We start from the raw sequence: 18,241 nt of genomic DNA on the forward strand, positions 1-18,241 counted from the left end.
TCATTAATCATAGTACATTAACAAACGTTAGCAAAATACAGAATGCCATTGCCAAATCCACGTTTGTTATGAAGAATCAAACAGAAAGTCAGAGGAGAGAATACTAGGCGAACAAAATGATTAAATTATGGGTTTTGTACAGGGATTCTCAGAGTAGATGCATGTATTATGAAAGTAAATCTGGAAAATGTAAATCGGTAGATAATCTAAATTCTAACCTAATCACAGACAATATAATGATCTTAAATAAGGTATTATCTAAGCAAAATATATATAAGCAGTTTACAAGTTTAATATTACAAATTAATAGCCTCTGTGCATCTTTCACTACAAAATGAGGTGTTTTAACACCATTTTATTGATAAAACAGTATATTCATAGTACACAATTTATCACATTGTAGTTTGTCCTTTAGTGTTTTTTTGCAAAACTGGCCAGCTACGGTTTACATTTCATAATGGTCATGATTAACTGAGCAAATCATCACACTGTAATTATTTGATGAACAGCTTAAAAAATACTTAAATCATTAATTCCATTTAATTTCCATATTCTTAGTTTTCAGTATTTTTATAACAATCCCTTTAATTTGTACGTATTTTAATTTATTTACATAAGAAAATAGACGCTGATATTCCAAGATTTATTTTAAAATTCTGAAATACCATCATCAATTTTATTATATTAAGAAAGATAAGATTTAAGAAGCTGCACAGCAGGCTACAGGGGAAGGGTAATTTTATGTCATAAATAAATGTAGACTACCGTTCATAATGTTATCCAAACCGGCACAAGTGCCCATCCACAATATAGTTCCGGGGAAAAACCGAAATATAGTTCTCAAGTAAAATGTATGAAAATAAACGCTTCAAGACAAAGTGAGCTCAGAAGAAGAGGCGATACTAAAAAATTTTGACGTATCATATCTTGTTCAATTTAAGATTCGTTGTTTTGACAGAGTAGGCATGGACACATACAGCATATGCCTCTTCAAAGCATACACACTGGCACGCAGGCATACACGAAAGAGCAGGAGTTTTTCTTATTCTTAACTCCGCGAGTAAAACATCCGGTACACTTTAGGCACGGACATGATACTAGGCACTTAGAAAATGGTAAGACATTGAAAAGAAAGAATTACGTTAATCCGGTGGCAAACAAAACAAACCAACATATAGAATCATTACATACAACCAGGCTATATTGTGCATAAAATAACAACCAATGAAAAAATAAAACAGGTTGAAATTGTATTTTTCTCCAGTTTTGTAAATTAATTTTCATTAAGTTGTGATGAATGAGGGGGGATTGTTCCAAGCTAATGCCGTGACTGGAGGCGTATATATTTACACTCCCAGAACAAAGAGGCCTGTAATCTATACAAAGCACACAACAATACGCGTGAATAAAGAGCTTTGTAGAAAGAGGAAAGGCAATTTTTCTAATTCTGTTAATTTCACTTCCAAAGCAATTAAAAACGAGGCGGAGATAATGCTTCGAAACAATTGCCGCCTGACAAAGTGTTTCTGTCTTTGTAAATGAAACATCTTTAGGCTAATTTCGACTTCCACGCCTGCATGGTTCACTGTAATTTCAGATAAAATTAACACAGTTTGATTTGGAACTTAATAAAAAAGAGAAAGAGAAAAATACAGATCCCGTTCAGAAATATTTTTAGAATTATGGAGAGCGAGGTTTGGTAGATCTAATTTGCAGTATCTGTGAAGACATTTTCATACAATTAATTTTCCTTTAATCATAACTGTACAAAGGGACCTCTGTTTAAAATTCCAATTATATTTCATGTTTAAAATGTAAGTTTGAATTATGATTTTCTCTCCCATTAGTGGTCCCGTTTAATGAATCAATCGCTAGGCCTACATTACTGCCCCGCAACATCAAATGGCGCGGAAAAATTATGCCCCTTTTTGGCCAACGAAGAATAATTCTCTCTCACCCCAGGGAAGTCGTTATTCGCGTGGAAAGGCTTTGCACGAGCACAATGTGGTCAATTCAATCCTGACTTTACAGGACAAATATAGGAAGAGATGGCCGAATTTGCGACAACATGAGTGAATCGCTGCTACACCTAATACGCGCTGCAAAGACTTTGACACCTTTCAGCGCCAAAAACAATAGAAATCAACTGCGCGGCCAATTAAAATAGCTATGCGCAGAGACGCATTTCACAAGACAATCAGCTAAACAATCTAGGAGATAAACGTCAATACCGTCATAGCTGCAAGAAAATGCCATTAAAGGCATAAAACAGGACACAACCTGAAAATAACCCACATTGGTTTAAGACGCACCACTCTTGTGGATAGTCCCTGTAATTGACAAACAAGGCTTGTAAGCGACAGAAGAAAAAAAAATTGCCAATAGATATCTCTTCTTAAGCAGCTTAATGATGCAACTTGTGCATGTGTCCAAATGTGTGACTAGTATAAGGCAGAAGGTTCACCCAACCTCCTCAATCATGACCTAGTGCTGACCTATAGCCTACTGCTTCTCATCAATCACAAATCTGCCAATGAGTGCTTCCGGATTGCAGAGTATGATAGAGAGGCACTGTCCTCCTGGTCTGAAGCGCTGATGCTCAGTGTCGGCTTTCGGTCTCTGTCTCTACCCCTTTATCGCAGATCTCCCTCCGTCCTTGTCTCACATTCTGGCCCTCCTCACTGCAGCCGCACTGTGCTGTGTTTTTAACTTTGATTTATGGATCTGAACCAAGCCAAACTGTTTTCAGAATCCCAATATCCCCTTGGCTTATTTGAACGACTGGTGACCCCACCATGATGTGCATGAATAAAAACACCTTAAAAAATAAAAAAAGGTAAATATATTAAACCCCGGAAAAGAAAAAAACACAACAGTGTGCACACCGAATCACAAGTTTGTGATCTGCAAAGTAATACTTAAAATTTTAATGTGATGCCAAACATGACTGTGGGCAGACTTAGTCCACATTTTACGATTATGGAATACTCAACACACAAACATGCCCTTAAATACACATACACACACACACACACACACACACACACAAACACATACAGATGCACTCACACTCCTAGGCCACTCTCACGACACACACATACACACACACACACCCATATTTACTCCCAGACATGTGCAAATGTACGCATGACACAAACTACTAACTGCTACTAACAGTTTTTTTTTATAAGGGAGACAAAAAACAAGCTACTGGCTGCAAACGGCCTCTCTCTATGCGCGTAGCAGAGAGCCGAGCTGCGCTGATGAAGACGACTAAGATAAAGATTTATTAACTCTGCGTCCATCCACATCAAAACTGCGTGATTAAACAGAGAGACGCAGAGGCCCTCAAACTAATAACCAGCTGTGTTAGGAAACGTTAAAGAATTACCAATCAAAAAAGGGATCAGTGTTACTGCAGGTGTAGAAGAGCTTCACAGAGGCAGAATCACAGAGGGGCTTCAACGTCTCCTTCAGAAGAACAAAAGTCTTTCCCTTACAGACATGCGGGAATCTAACACGCAAAACTGACTAAAAGATGCTACATAATACCAACAGAATGAAACCGTAGTGTGTTGCAGTCCAGTACGCTGAACTTCTAACAACAGGAATGAAACCGTAGTGTGTTGCAGTCCAGTACGCTGAACTTCTACCAACAGGAATGAAACCGTAGAGTGTGGCAGTCCAGTACGCTGAACTTCTGCCAACAGGAATGAAACCGTAGAGTGTTGCAGTTCAGCACGCTGAACTTCTACCAACATGAATAAAACCATAGAGTGTTGCAGTCCATTATGCTCAAATTCTACCAAAAGGAAGGAAACCATAGAGTGTGGCAGTGCAATAAACTGAAATCCTACCAACAGGAATGAACCCATAGTGTTCCTGCTACAGATATTACTACAGATCTACCAGATAGTCTACTCCACATTCTTAACACTGATGGTGCTATTTCCCTTGCGTTAAAGCCAGAATATTCTACACCATACAGCACAAGGCACTCCTGTTGCTATAAAAGTAAAAATGGAAGAAACACAAAGAGCCAACTATCTGGTTAAGTCTATTCCAATATCTGTTGTTGTGTATGCTTAAATTCTGCCGACAGGAATGAAACCATACAGTGTAACAGTGTCATGAATACTGACATTCTACGGATGGAAGGACACCATAGGATGGAGCACACTGAAATTCAATCAACTTGAATGAAATGCGTTTGAAATTAGTTTGGGACCAGGTCTGAAAGGAAAAAAGCAAACCACTTCCATTACTGAGCCTATATGAATCCAGTCTTGTTCACACCTTCGTCTTTCTCAAAATGGCCGAGGCCATCCTTTAATCATTTCAGTTCAATCAATAGACCAAATATCCACCTCCGCATACCTAAAATCGGTGTTTTAAAAAGAAGACAAAAGCCCCCACCCCACAAAAAAACAGTGTTCATGACAAACTGGCCTCAATGTAAAAGTGAAAACGGACTTAGCACACCACACACTGTACCAAATTTGAAGAGGTCAAGCTGGAGTTAGAGAGATATTTCTCTTCTTTTTTACCCTCTCCTTCTCCACGGTTTTTTCACTCCTTTCTCTCTCCCCATCCTTCTCTCTCTCTCTCTCCCTCTCTCTCTCCCTCCTTCTCTCCCTCCCTCCCTCCCTCTCTCTCTCTAAAAGTGATGTGACTGGCTGTGTCACTCGGCGAGGATAGCTGGGAGCTGTTCTCGGTTATCGGCCGCTGCAGACTCTCTGCCGGTCTGATCTGTCTCCTCTTCATTAAGCAAATACGCCGACGTGGAAATGAAAACATAATAGCTATTTGATTTCCAGCGAGATATTTTGCATATTGGTTCGGCGCTGATAGCGGAATTTCATCAAGTCTTTTTCCCCCCTCCTCTCTCCCCTGCTTTAAAAACTGAATTACGGAGCTCAGCCGCGGCTGGATTTTTTTCTTACGTTGCTGGGAAGAGGGAGGGAAAAAAAGGCAGTTCCCCAGGAAGAACTTAAACGATTAAATATCCCCCCTTTTCCTTTTTCTCTTTTTGATAAGGAGGGAGAAATGTAAAGAATTCACAGTGATTTAGGTTGACTATATTAATCAGAGATAGGCCCGAGAAAATTAACTCCTTAATGAGCAGGAGTAAGATAACAGACTGGGGGAGATGGTAATGTGAAGGAAACGAAGGAGAAAGAAAGAGAAGGAGAGAGAGAGAAAGAAAGGATGGTGCAAGAAAAGCCCCCCCCCTCCCTCCCCCCATCCCAAGACCCAAGAAGATCACTCGCTCCATGTGTCCTGAGATGGCAAGTGCTAGGGGAAGGTGGGTTGTGATAGCACCGTGGCAACAAGCCGTCCAGGATCGCCACGGTGATTAACGGCCCCGGTGCGAGGGTATTTTTCAGGTCCGTTGGGAGCTACCCTGGCAAACAAAGATCAACAAACCACTTCAACACTAATCCTATAGATATCACCCTCCATCACGCGGGGAGAAAAGTCAGTGCTGCAGCCAAAATAGATGTGCCTCTCGTTCCTCCACCTCTGAAAATGTGTTAGTCCAAGAACAACCTGGTCTCTCGCTCTCTCTCCTTACGCCCTACTCATCCTCTCTCAATTTTCCCCACTCTTTGCACCCTTTACTTCACTCCTCCATTCCACCACTCTTTCACTACCTACCTCTCTCACTTCTTCTCCACCTCTCTCTCAACTTTATTGAAGCACACCACACCAAGAACAATAACTATAACAATAATAATTAATAAATAGTTTAAAAAATCATTCAAGTGGATGGCAGAGTCCAACTATAACGACATCGACCATGACAAACGATATCATTGGGATCACTTTCAGAGCAACTTCTTCCAGCTGCATGAACAACAGTGACACTGACAGCCTGTAGCCTATTGGCTAAGGGTCATGATAAGATCCGCACAGCTGTTGGGCCCTTGAGAAAGGCCCTCCAACACCGCATTGCTCCAGGGGGGATTGTCCTCTGCTCAGTCTAATAAACTGTAAGTCGCTTTAGATGAAAGCATCAGCTAAATAACGAATCAGGGCATCGTGTGCAAAATGGCAGTTGACATAGCCGAGAGACTGTTTACAGAATGTAATCATTCAGCAGCGTGATGCTCACGTCGTTATCGTTCAAGTTATTGTTATAGTTCTTTGTGTAGATGGGCCTTTACACTCCCAGGTTCCCTTGAGATAGTAGTCATTGCACATAACTGGCATAGCAGTGCATAAGGCTGATGGCAAACTGATTGTTGGGTCTACCAGAATTTCAGGTTTCATCAAAGCCCACAAAACCCCATTCTGGGGCGATTCGGTTCATTGCAGTAGATTTAGTGTGGTCTAGTTTGGTTCATTGTCAGTTACAGTCTGTTTCATTTTGGTTCAGCCATAGCTCCAGTCTGGTTTAATGCCGTTTGGTGGGGGGATGTAGGGATAACATCGGGGAATGTCAGTGTCACCAGATAATAGCTTAAAATAGTCTATAATTAACCAACTAATATGATGATATTAACATACATGCACAAGAGGCCATGCATTTAAGACACTGCTGATGCTCTAAATGAAGTGAAAATGTCATGCTCAAAAAGCATTTTGAATTTATTTTATTTATTATTTATGAAATGATTTTATTTTACCAGCTAAACTTGCATGAAAGGCTGTGCCGGAGCCCTTCCAATACATACTCTCTGTTTAATAATGAAGTCCTGTACAACTTCAATAGACTGGCCATTTAATTGCTTGTAACACAATTAGGCCTTAGTGTTATTGGAAACTGGCTGCTGTTGAAGACCAGGGTCTGTTGGCGGGAAGGCTATCCCTATTCTCAAACTAGACTGGAATTTCAACTGCCAGGTTTTAGGTTTTAGGGTTTTCAGTCAAGAAAGAAGACGGACTAAAGCCTACAATACTAGATTATAGGCAGTGTATTTATCAACACACACCAGCGCCATTGTGAAACAGAACTGAACTTGTGTTTCTTGTCTGTTTTAATTTAATTCAGGCTGTGGAATATTCACGATTCCCACACATATGGCACAATTCTCTGTTATGAAGGGGATACATTTTAACTATCACCGGACACTATTGGAGCATTTTTGATGTTTCATGCTCCTGTAATAAAAGAGACAGGTTCTAGTTTAGAGCATTTCCACGTAATGGAAGTTCTACCAAAGCAAAATAAATAAGAAAATAAAATGTGTTATAATTTTCCTTTCTAAGTTCTTATCTGTGCCACGTTTTCCATGAATGTAGAAACCTAGGTGCAGTTTATCTTTGAGCTATAATGTGAAAAGTGGCCAATAATGACAAGACAAATATTGGTTATTGATATCGGCTGCATTTTGTCCGAAACATGGCACCTCAAGTCCAATGTGGCCGCTTAATCTGGTCTTGTCTGGTTCACTGTGAGTCTGGTATAGTTTGGGTTAGTGCGGTAGCTCTTGTCTGATCTGGTTTAGCTCAGTGTGATAGTTCTAATCTGGTTTGATAGTTTGATAGTTCCAGTGTGATGTCAGTTTGATCAGGTTTTCTTCAGCTTGATAGCTACACTCTGCTTTAGAGTGGTTTAGTGTGATAGCTCAGTCTGGTGTAATATCGTTCCCCTCACATTGTTGTCTTAGCCCTTTAAGTTACCCCAATTTTTTATCGTCACCCTGACTCCCTTCTCCATCTGCCATTCCCCTCTCTTTCACCGTTCCTCTTGGCACTATATCAAACACTTCCCTCATGAAAGATGGGCATTTTCGTCAAGGTCGCAACACAATCCCACACTGATTACGGGAGAGCACAGTCTTCCATCTGTGTGTGGCTCTCTCTCCCTCCCACCCTCTCTCTCCGTCTCCCTTTCCGTCTTAACCTCTCTCTTTCTCTTTTCTTCCATCCCCCCTTCTCTGTCTCTCCGTCTCCAGTTCCTGTGGCTGGTGAGGGGACAGGACGGAGGGGAAAAATAGAGTGAAGTTGCCAGGCAGCCGTGGTGAGACGCTGGCCTGTGGAAGACAGGCATGCAGAGCAGATAAGCTGCCCCTGATAGGAGATATAAAACAGCAGCAGATTTCAACTTTCCCACCGTCCTTACATCTGCTCTATCCCTCCCCGTCTCTCCCTTACGACCAGCAAGGACACTGAGCAGGGCCCTCTCTCTCATACACACACACACACACACACACACACACACACACAAATACACACACACACACATACACACACAGAAACACACACACATATACGCACACACACAGATACTCATCCACACACACACACACACACACACACACACAGATAAACGCACACACAGATACATATCCACACACATCCACACATACACACAGACACACACACATATACACATCCACACACAGAGGACCAAACACACACACATGCATGCACAGATACACATACACACAGACACACACACACACAGATACACACAAGTGCACACACACACAAGCGCGTACCACACAAACACACACAGATACATCCACACATACACACAGACACAAACACAGATACACATAAGCGCACACACACACACACACACACACACACACACACACACACACACATACACATGCAGACACACACAGATACACATGTACATGTTTGCCCACCCACACAACACACTCACACACTTATACATGTGAACACACATACATACAGTATATTCATCCACACACATCTATGCACAAGCATCTCCACATACTCACACACACACCCATGCGCACACACAGTGAACATGATGTATCATGCAACTTTACCAGAAATAAACCATTCCCAAGCCCTCAGTGGAAAAACAGCAAGTGCACACAACTGATGCAGGCTTTCTGTTGGACTGCACAGCCAGACCAAGGTCCGAATGTCTATGGGAGAGAGAAAGACTAAACCCCAACATAACAGGACGAGACATGTAAAGGAGTCCAGGTGCTCTTCTGTTGAACGGGGGTGAGCTGAGGTACAATAATATGTTTGACTGTGGATGGGGTTGCACGCATAATATAATTTACTTTCTACTATTTAATACCAGTTGTTTGTTTAATCAATTAAATTTCCGGTTCAAATTTGGTAACTCGACAAAAGCGTTTTGTACAGGACTAAGAATGTCAAAGCATATTTGGCTGAAGTAGCAGATGTCCTAGCCAAAAAGGCCCTGTTGGCAAACGTGCAGGCCTGTCGACTGAGAGACCTCCCCAGAGGCACAAAGAACCGCCGTCCACCTGGGGACTGGGGAGCAACACTGAGGGTCACAGACAGGTCACACAAAGGTCAAAAGGCTGAGTCTCACCCTTTGTGATGTCATTACTGCCCACGCTCTCTGACTGATTGTGCTGCCTCGCTACTCCACTCCTGAAGAGGGCAGCTATTGGCTAACACTTCTTTCTGACACTGTTTCCCTCAAACAACAAACAGGATTTGTACTCCCTGGCTAACATCCACCCTACTACCACCCAACCCCATGCAGCCAGGGGAGTGATTACCAATTGGGTGGGAAATACAGTGTCTGATAAAAATGGGTTTAGACGTCCAAATTCATCCTGTTTTTCACCGCAGTTCTTACCCCTGATAGCTGCTATCTGCAATGAGGATAAAATGTGACCTTACAAATTTTCAGGAAATCACAAGATGATCTGCTGCTGCAGCCTAAAATGTCCCACCTTCAAGGCAGGCAGCTACAGACAGTGGCCAGGAAGGTTCCTCTATGACACACACATTCCTTAGAGAAAGTTCAACCTTTTCCACACTGACAATAGAAATCTAATTTCTAGTTCAGATTTTGTGTTTGAGTGCATGTGTGTGTGTGTGTGTGCATGTGTGAGAAAGAAAATGCGCTGAAAAAAGCGTTGAAAGTCAGGAGATTTTCAGAGCTCTATCAGACAGCAGGAGCTCTGCGGCCTTCACTTCACTCTTATCCAGCACTGACCCTGAGGCCCAGAGAAACCCCGGCAACGGAGGATCCTACAAGCCAACCACCCACTCACATTACACACACACCCACACACATACACACATACACACACACACACCCACACACATACACACACACACGCACACGCACACACACATGCACACATTACACACACATACGCACACACACCCACACACATACACACATTACACACACACACACACACGCACACACGCACACACGCACACACATTACACACACACACACACACACACACCTACACGCATTACACACACTTTCTTTACTCACACACATTACACACACACACAAATTCAAGCTGAATTTCATAACTGAATTTTACACCACACTTGCTATCACACACACACATTCTCACTCACACAAACTCCCACACTCATGCACAGTGCACACACAAACACTCCTTCCCCTCCTTCACACACACACACACACACATACACAAGCACCCACAAATACACTGTGCGTGTGTGTCTCCCTTTCGCACAAACACACACACACACACTCGCAGGGAAACACACAGGATGCGTTGGGGGCGCTGTACCCCCCACAGTGGCCGTGTTTTGACTGCGGAGACAGAGCACTGCGATACAGAGAGAGGCAGAGGTCAACGCTCCTGTCCCATCCTGTCCCGCACCCCTCCTTCTCCCAAAAGTGCTGAGCTACCGAGCTCTATTATTCATCCTCCCTCTCGTCTGAGGGAGGCCAGGGTGGCGCCTCGTCCCTGAGGTAACAGGTGTAGGACCAAGCCATTTCCTTTCCTGCACCAAACTAAAGACACAATCAGCACATTAAAGGCCCACTCGCATATGTGTGTTTTTGAGCCTGTCGTATCATCCTGGAGCTTTCAATTTGCGTTCCATACTGATTCAAGAAAAACAATTGGTTAGGGACTTTTACATCAACTGCTCTCTGTGAACTTTTTGCGGGTTTTTTCACTAAAGCCAGGGCCGTGAACGACTTCACACACCCTACGCCCCCAGAAAACGGTTGTTCTGTCCTGTATTTTGTCAGTCGGGTAGTTGAATTGATATTAAAATGTTTAGACTACAGTTCTATGTTCATTTTTAGTGGCACTCTCTGGGCTCAACCTTTCAGTCTAAGATACCAGACTGATTCCAGTGGGAATATCTCTGTGCGTGTGCATGCGTATTTGGATCCGTTTCTCTCTGTGTTTCCATTACTGTACGTATCCCTTCCTGCATGTTCTTTACTGACCCATACCGAGATGAAATACACTGCAGTCATATAAATATAGAGACATCAAAATGTGACATACGTATGTGAGCACTTTATTAGGTATTTATTAGACTTTGTTTCTGCTGCTATAGCCTATTCACTTAGAGGTTTGACCTGTTATGTGTTCAGTGATGCTTGTCTGCAAACCACTGTTGTAACGAGTGGTTATTTGCGTTCCTGTCAGCTTTGACCAGTCTGGCCCTTCTCCCCTAACCTGTCTCATTAGCGACAGGTTTTTACACGGAGAACTCCTGCTCACTGGATGTTTTTTGTTTTTCACACCATTCTCTGCAAACCCTAGAGACTGTTGCGTGAAAATCACAGGAGATCAGCAGTTTCTGAGATACCTGAACCAACCCTTTCTGGCACCAACAATTATTCCACAGTCAAAGTCACTTAGATCACAAATCCTCCCCATTCTGACCATGTCTGCATGCTTTTATGCATTTAGTTGCTGCCACATAATTGGCTGATCTTTGCTAAATCTTGATCTCTCAGGCCTGATCTTCCCCCTTCTCTCGCAGCTCATAGTGCCAAACTACAGCTAACTATCCACACTACAGCCAACTCCATCCACACTACAGCCAACTCTGTCCACACTACATGTAACTACATCCACACAACAGCCAACTCTATCCACACTACAGCCAACTCCATCCGCACTACAGCCAACTCCATCCACACTACAGTTAACTCCATCCACACTACAGTATAATACAGTCTGTGGAATGTAAAATAAATAATCCTGGAGGGACATAGCGTCTGCATGTCTTCCTGTTGACCTCAGCCACTAGAAAGTACAGTAGAGTAGGCTACGGAAACAGACAGAAAACCAGCAGATACAGACACTGCAGCTCTCTAGGACTGGGATCCCTGACCTACATAACACTGTAATCACTTCTGACTGCCAGTGGTGACAACTGCACGCATTATGCATTTGAATTGGAGTGAAGATACACATTTATGTTTGCTTAGCAGATGTCAATAGCCTAGTGCGGCTTAACAGTTGTTATTACATATAATCTCTTTACTCATCTTGATGGACACTGAGTTGAAACATTTCAGGTTTCCTGAAAAGGATTCAAGGCCATCTTAGAACGTGTTCACTGAGTGTTCACTGTGTGCTTAGAGTGAATATCTGTACTGCAGTGACAGGAGGCCGGAGAAGCAACGGCCAGCTAGCTCAGGATTGTGGTCACCTTCAGATGGAGTCAACATTGTGTGTAACTTCAGGATGCCTGGAGGTCCATGCAAAACCAGAGGTAGTAAGCAGGTGCTTTCCCCTGGAATGCTACTGCAGGGTGCAGACGCACATTAACAGAAGTCAATTGTCACTGGCTTAGCCTGAATTGCATGCGTTAAGGGTTCAAATTGTATCAATATGGTCACGCTAGGACTCGGAACCGTACTGTCCGCTAGGGTCCTCATCGCACTTGTCCCAGTGTTCGATTTGCACTTCATTGTGCATCGCTCTGGCTAAGAGCGTCTGCTAAATGCCTGTAATGTAATGTAATGTAATGTAATGTCATTTTACAAAGATGTAATTTTCCCACCTCTGCTCTATGGAGATACGTGCACAAAGGAGCGAACCCAGACACACAGACACACACACACACACACACACACACACACACACAGAAGCACACAAATCTACACAAACACACACACACACACATACACACAGAAGGACACAAACCTACAGAGACGCACACACACCTACACGGACACACACACACCGAGACAGAAGCACACAAATCTACACAGACACACACACACACACACACAGAAGCACACAAATCTACACAGACACACACACACACACACACAGAAGCACACAAATCTACACACACACACACACACACACACAGAAGGACACAAACCTACAGAGACGCACACACACCTACACGGACACACACACACACCGACACAGAAGCACACAAACCTACATGGACACACACACACAAACACACTCGCACACCCCTTTAAAAAGTGTTCTGGAATCTTCCGTGACCCCCCCCCCCCTCCAACCAGAGCATGAGAGAAGGGGGTGAGGAGTGGATAACAGTTTGAATCTTATCTATCGCTCGTGTCACATGGTCCAAAATAAAGAATGAAAAGATGCTGGGCGTGCTGTTCTGATAGCTGTGAGGAGCATGTAGGGAGGGGGGGGGTGGGAGAGATAGGAAGGTGGGGTGGTGGTGGTGAGGGGGGGCTTGTTAAATATAACCCGCTGCATGGCTGCCATGTGTGGAGAAAAGAGGAAGGGCACCGCTGCCCCCACCAACACCACCAGCGCAGATAACATCCATCTCCGGAGAGAGCAACGCAGAGCGGGAAAACGCGCTCGCATCTTCGCATCTCGCCGTTGCCAAAGCAGGCCTCGCACAACCTCTCCCCCCACATCCCGGGATGTTCCTGATGGGAAAAATGTGCTCTTTTCAGATGAGGATGAGGCCGGGAAGTAGCACCAAATGTCAATGGTGATAAATGGAGAAGGGCAAGAAAACACACGGCTACGAACACTCGCACACACACACACACACACACACACACACTCACACACACACACACACACACACACATACTCCCTGGTAACAGTATACACTTAACCCTGGTAACAGTGTACTCTTAAAGGCACTCTTAACCCTGGTAACAGTGTACTCTTAAAGGCACTCTTAACCCTGGTAACAGTGTACTCTTAAAGGCACTCTTAACCCTGGTAACAGTGTGCTCTTAAAGGCACTCTTAACCCTGGTAACAGTGTACACTTAAAGGCAGACCCTAGTCCATTTAAGGCCCTGGTAACAGTGCCAGAGAGGCATTTCTGTGTGGCTGACTGGAGATAATTTTAATATCAGGCACGGTGTGGATTGCTGATAGTGTTTAAGGCAAGGCCCATTGGACAGAACGCTGGTAGTACCTATCTGTAATTAGTAACCACGCACTATCACTGATAAGATAAACTCACCCTGACCTTTCCATTGGGTCTCCATGGCAACAAGGCCTTATCCCCCCCCAATATTATTTTAGTGATTAAACAGCAAATAGCAGAGAGATGTGAGGAAGAGATAGAGATGATTAATAATGGTGTTTGGTAAAAGGGGGGGTATGTAGGGTAGGGGTAGGGGGTTGGGGTGTGAGAGGGGGGCAGGGGGGTGTCACAGAGTTGTGTGAATAGGCCTGGCATGGCTTGGCTTTGCTGTGAATAATGGAAATTTAAGATTAGCTGAAAGGGAACAGAAAAAGAGGGGGAAGATGAGAGAGATAGATGCCTCTTTTTACTGAGAGGCACTCAGAGGAAAGAGTATATTAACGTCTCGCTGTCCGCTGCCGCTGTCCACCCAACCCTCTGTCCACCGTCCCGTATTCCATCAAAGGTTGAGTGACATTTGGCAAAAAAACCAGAACAAGTACGTTTTGTGTTAGTTTTGATGTTGGTTTTGTTTTAAACTGCGTGGATCTGGCGTGTTTCAGATTTGAAGCTTGCAGGTGTTTTTTTTGCTTTTTTGGAAATTGTGCGCTTTCCAGCTGTACAGGTTTCTGACTTTGATCCCAATTACATTATCACCTGAACCTGAAAAAGAGCTGTCAGTCACCACGGTAACAGAGCCTGATGTGTGGTTTAAGGGTGGGAATGGTATAAAGTCCTGGAGTTTCCACTCATCCACAGGAGTACAGAGTCCCTTGTGAGAAGGAGCTTTACTACACCAATGGTGTGGCGAGCCAGCGCGACACAGAAACCAGTCCCCACGGAAACACAGCAGACATCGCTTTAGAGCCATGACTAATCCCCTCTCCAAACCTAAAATACCACACTGAACTGAACAACCTCCATCCCCCACCGCTCACAGCCTCTTGCCTCATGTGACAGATGCTCACTCCCTGAAATGGAGGAGGGTTTTATAACCAGAAGCAGGTGATATTTAAATATGTATATGACCCACAGAAAAAGATACATATGAAATAAATGTGAAAAGGCTCATTTGAAATGCTGCCCACCCCTCTGTCTACTGTGGGGGTTGTAAAGGGATCACTATTACAGAGAGTGCATCGGAGTGTTCATACCCCTATAACCATGGAGATGCAGTCTGCCCTGGAGGGGGAGGTTACAGCTGGCCTGCATCTCACCTGTCCAACTCCCACCTGTCCCACAACAGCGAAAACAACAGCCCGGACCTGGGCCCGCATTCATAAGGCAACTCAGGACTGCTGACCGAGGATCTGGTTTCCCCTGTCTATATACCAACACTATATATTATGAGCTAAAAGGTAGAAATGATCCTAGATCAGTTCTGATCAGATCAGGCCTGGATCGGATCAGGTGTAAGTCAGGCAGAGTTGGCCACTCCCAGCTCCCCCGGCATACTCATTTGCATAAAGAAGAGGGGCACATGCAAATGTTGCACATGTGCAGAAAGGTCACTTCAGTGTGTGGAGGGCGAGAGGAAAAGTGATGTAATGGGTAAGGAACTGGGCTTTGGAACACAGTGGACTTAGGCAGGACAATGCAATGGTGTAGCTCAGAGTAGACCTGGGTCAAATGCATATTTGAAAAGCTTGAACTCTTTAGTCAAATTCAAGCAGATTAGTTTATAAAAAGTTCCATCCATCCATCCATTATCTGAACCCGCTTATCCTGATCAGGGTCGCAGGGGGGCTGGAGCCTATCCCAGCATACATTGGGCGAAAGGCAGGAATACACCCTGGACAGGTCGCCAGTCTATCGCAGGGCACACACCATTTACTCACACACTCATACCTACGGGCAATTTAGACTCTCCAATCAGCCTAACGTGCATGTCTTTGGACTGTGGGAGGAAACCGGAGTACCTGGAGGAAACCCACGCAAACACGGGGAGAACATGCAAACTCCGAGAGAGGCCCCGACCGACAGGGATTTGAACCCAGGACCTCCTTGCTGTGAGGCGGCAGTGCTACCCACTGCACCATCTGTGCCGCCTTATAAAAAGTAAAAAAATAAAAAATATAAATTTATAAAAAAATATCAATCACCATCAATATTCAGACAAAATTTAACTTTATATTACTTTGTTAGTAAACAAATTTAGTTGGAAATTCTTAGGGATCTGCAATTAAGCATTTAAATTTTACAAGCATCTAAAGAGTTGAATTGTCCACAGGTCATTTTTTAATGCATTAATCTGCCAGTCTAAATACAGGTTTTCTATAGTAAAGCACACATGACCGCTTGGATTACAACACTATTTTGTATAGATACTATATATATTTTCTATTTACTACGTTTCCCCTACTCCAAGAGTCCCTGTGATTGTTTCTAGACTAGCTGAAGTGTTTCCTGTACATGCCTCTATGTCTCCGACTCTGTCTGGGACCAAAGTATTTTTATCTGAAGGCCAACAGCAAGTATACGGCCTTACAAGTCTCCACAGTAGCCTACAACCCAGCTGAATGCAGAAACAGTAGACCAGACAAGAATTCTCTGCTGTAAACTTTAGCTATGACCAGCGCAAAATGCAGCAGTTTCAAAATGACCAGCAGCTATGACCAGCAGTTTCAAAATGACCAGCAGCTATGACCAGCAGTTTCAAAACATTGAGCTTGAGCAGCAGTTTTAGCTGGTGCTGGGAGTGGGGAGCTGGTCTGAGCTGGTCAACCAGCGACCAGCAGTTTCAAAATCAAACTGGAGCTGTTTTTCAGCAGGGTGGAAAGTGTTTTGTTACTTAGCAAAGACTACATGGTCCACATGAAGACAACAGCTAACACAGGTTCCCATGACAACGTTTGCTTGTGTTGATCAGTCCGCCTCTACACTCATTTAATCGGATCTCAGAGACCAGAGCATAAACTTCAAAAACTCGGTTTTAGATGACGATTTATTCATCAGAGCTGGCCTTACCTCCTGAAAGACTAACACAGCCCCAAGCATGCCAAAGCACAGGCTCTCTGTTACAAGGCCTCTGGCTTGGCAAATGTGTTGAGTGTAATTTGACCATGGTGTGAGGAGCACAAGGTCAGCCTACAGCATCAAATAAACTGCTACTTCCACTATATGCTTATGCTTAATACATGTCTGTACACACACACACACACACACACACACACCCACAAACCCGCACAAACGGGAGCGGCTAGGATTAGCATTAGCGCAGGGTCCGCACCACTGCGTGACAGTACGCGAATTAACCTCTGTGACGGCTGAGGGAGGCAGAACAGAGACCGAAAGAAAGGATAATCTTTTATCTCTCCGCCTCCCAAATGATTTTTTAAAAGTGCGTATCACTTCACTGACAGCTGACGTTCCAGTCCCCCTTTCATTATTTATTTATCTATTTTTGCTTTGTGTGAATTCAGCTGAAATACTTCTAAAGTGCTTAATGGAGTTATCGAGAGTGCAGATCAGCTGCCACTCGTTCGCCTGTCGCTTTCATTCAGATATCTGCGGCCGGCCCCAAGAACTTGAGCATTATCAAATGTCTTAACGAGGCTGACACGGCCGATTATTGACAAATGACTCTTTTAGAGAGAAGCTTCTCGATGGGGCGGAGGGATCTGCCCGGAGGAGCCAGCAGCGATTAAGCACATCGCCACGCATCTCAGCCCCATCACGACCATCAGCCATTACATCGAAATATGTATGGCTCCATTACATCCATACATCAAAAACAGCCCTATTATACCAAAGCTATTTTATCTTTGGCTGTTTTTGCCTTTTTTTTTTCTCCGTATACTTCCTTAAGAACAAATGGTACACACACTGTTTGTTTTCAAAACCCCAATAAAGAAAAGGCTCATAAACGTTGTGAAAGAAATCTAGGCGTTTCCTGACAGGTTATGGATTAATCACAGCACAAAGAATGGCAGGAATGTATCTATTTATTTGTTTATTTAGTTAGCATTCATAACATAGGCACTGGTAGATGCTGTAGAATACAATATGTAAAACATAATGCAATAATGCTATGCACTGGACCATAACATTTAGAGCTTGCACTAATTGCGCTAATTTTCTGTGCTGTCCAATTAATTCTATCAAATCAACAATTTAAATAGAACAGGTTCCTTATCAAAACCATTTCACTCATATCTCAGGAAGTT

General features: G+C 43.6%; 1 protein-coding gene across 1 annotated transcript in view; it reads right to left on the reverse strand.

Moving 5' to 3' along the window:
• The window catches only part of zfpm1 (zinc finger protein, FOG family member 1), an 81,000-nt gene that overhangs the window by 44,645 nt on the left and 18,114 nt on the right, over positions 1-18,241 (reverse strand). The gene's annotated exons all lie outside the window — the stretch shown is intronic.

The sequence above is a fragment of the Conger conger genome, chromosome 6 (assembly GCF_963514075.1).
Source record: "Conger conger chromosome 6, fConCon1.1, whole genome shotgun sequence".
Taxonomy (NCBI): Eukaryota; Metazoa; Chordata; class Actinopteri; order Anguilliformes; family Congridae; genus Conger; species Conger conger.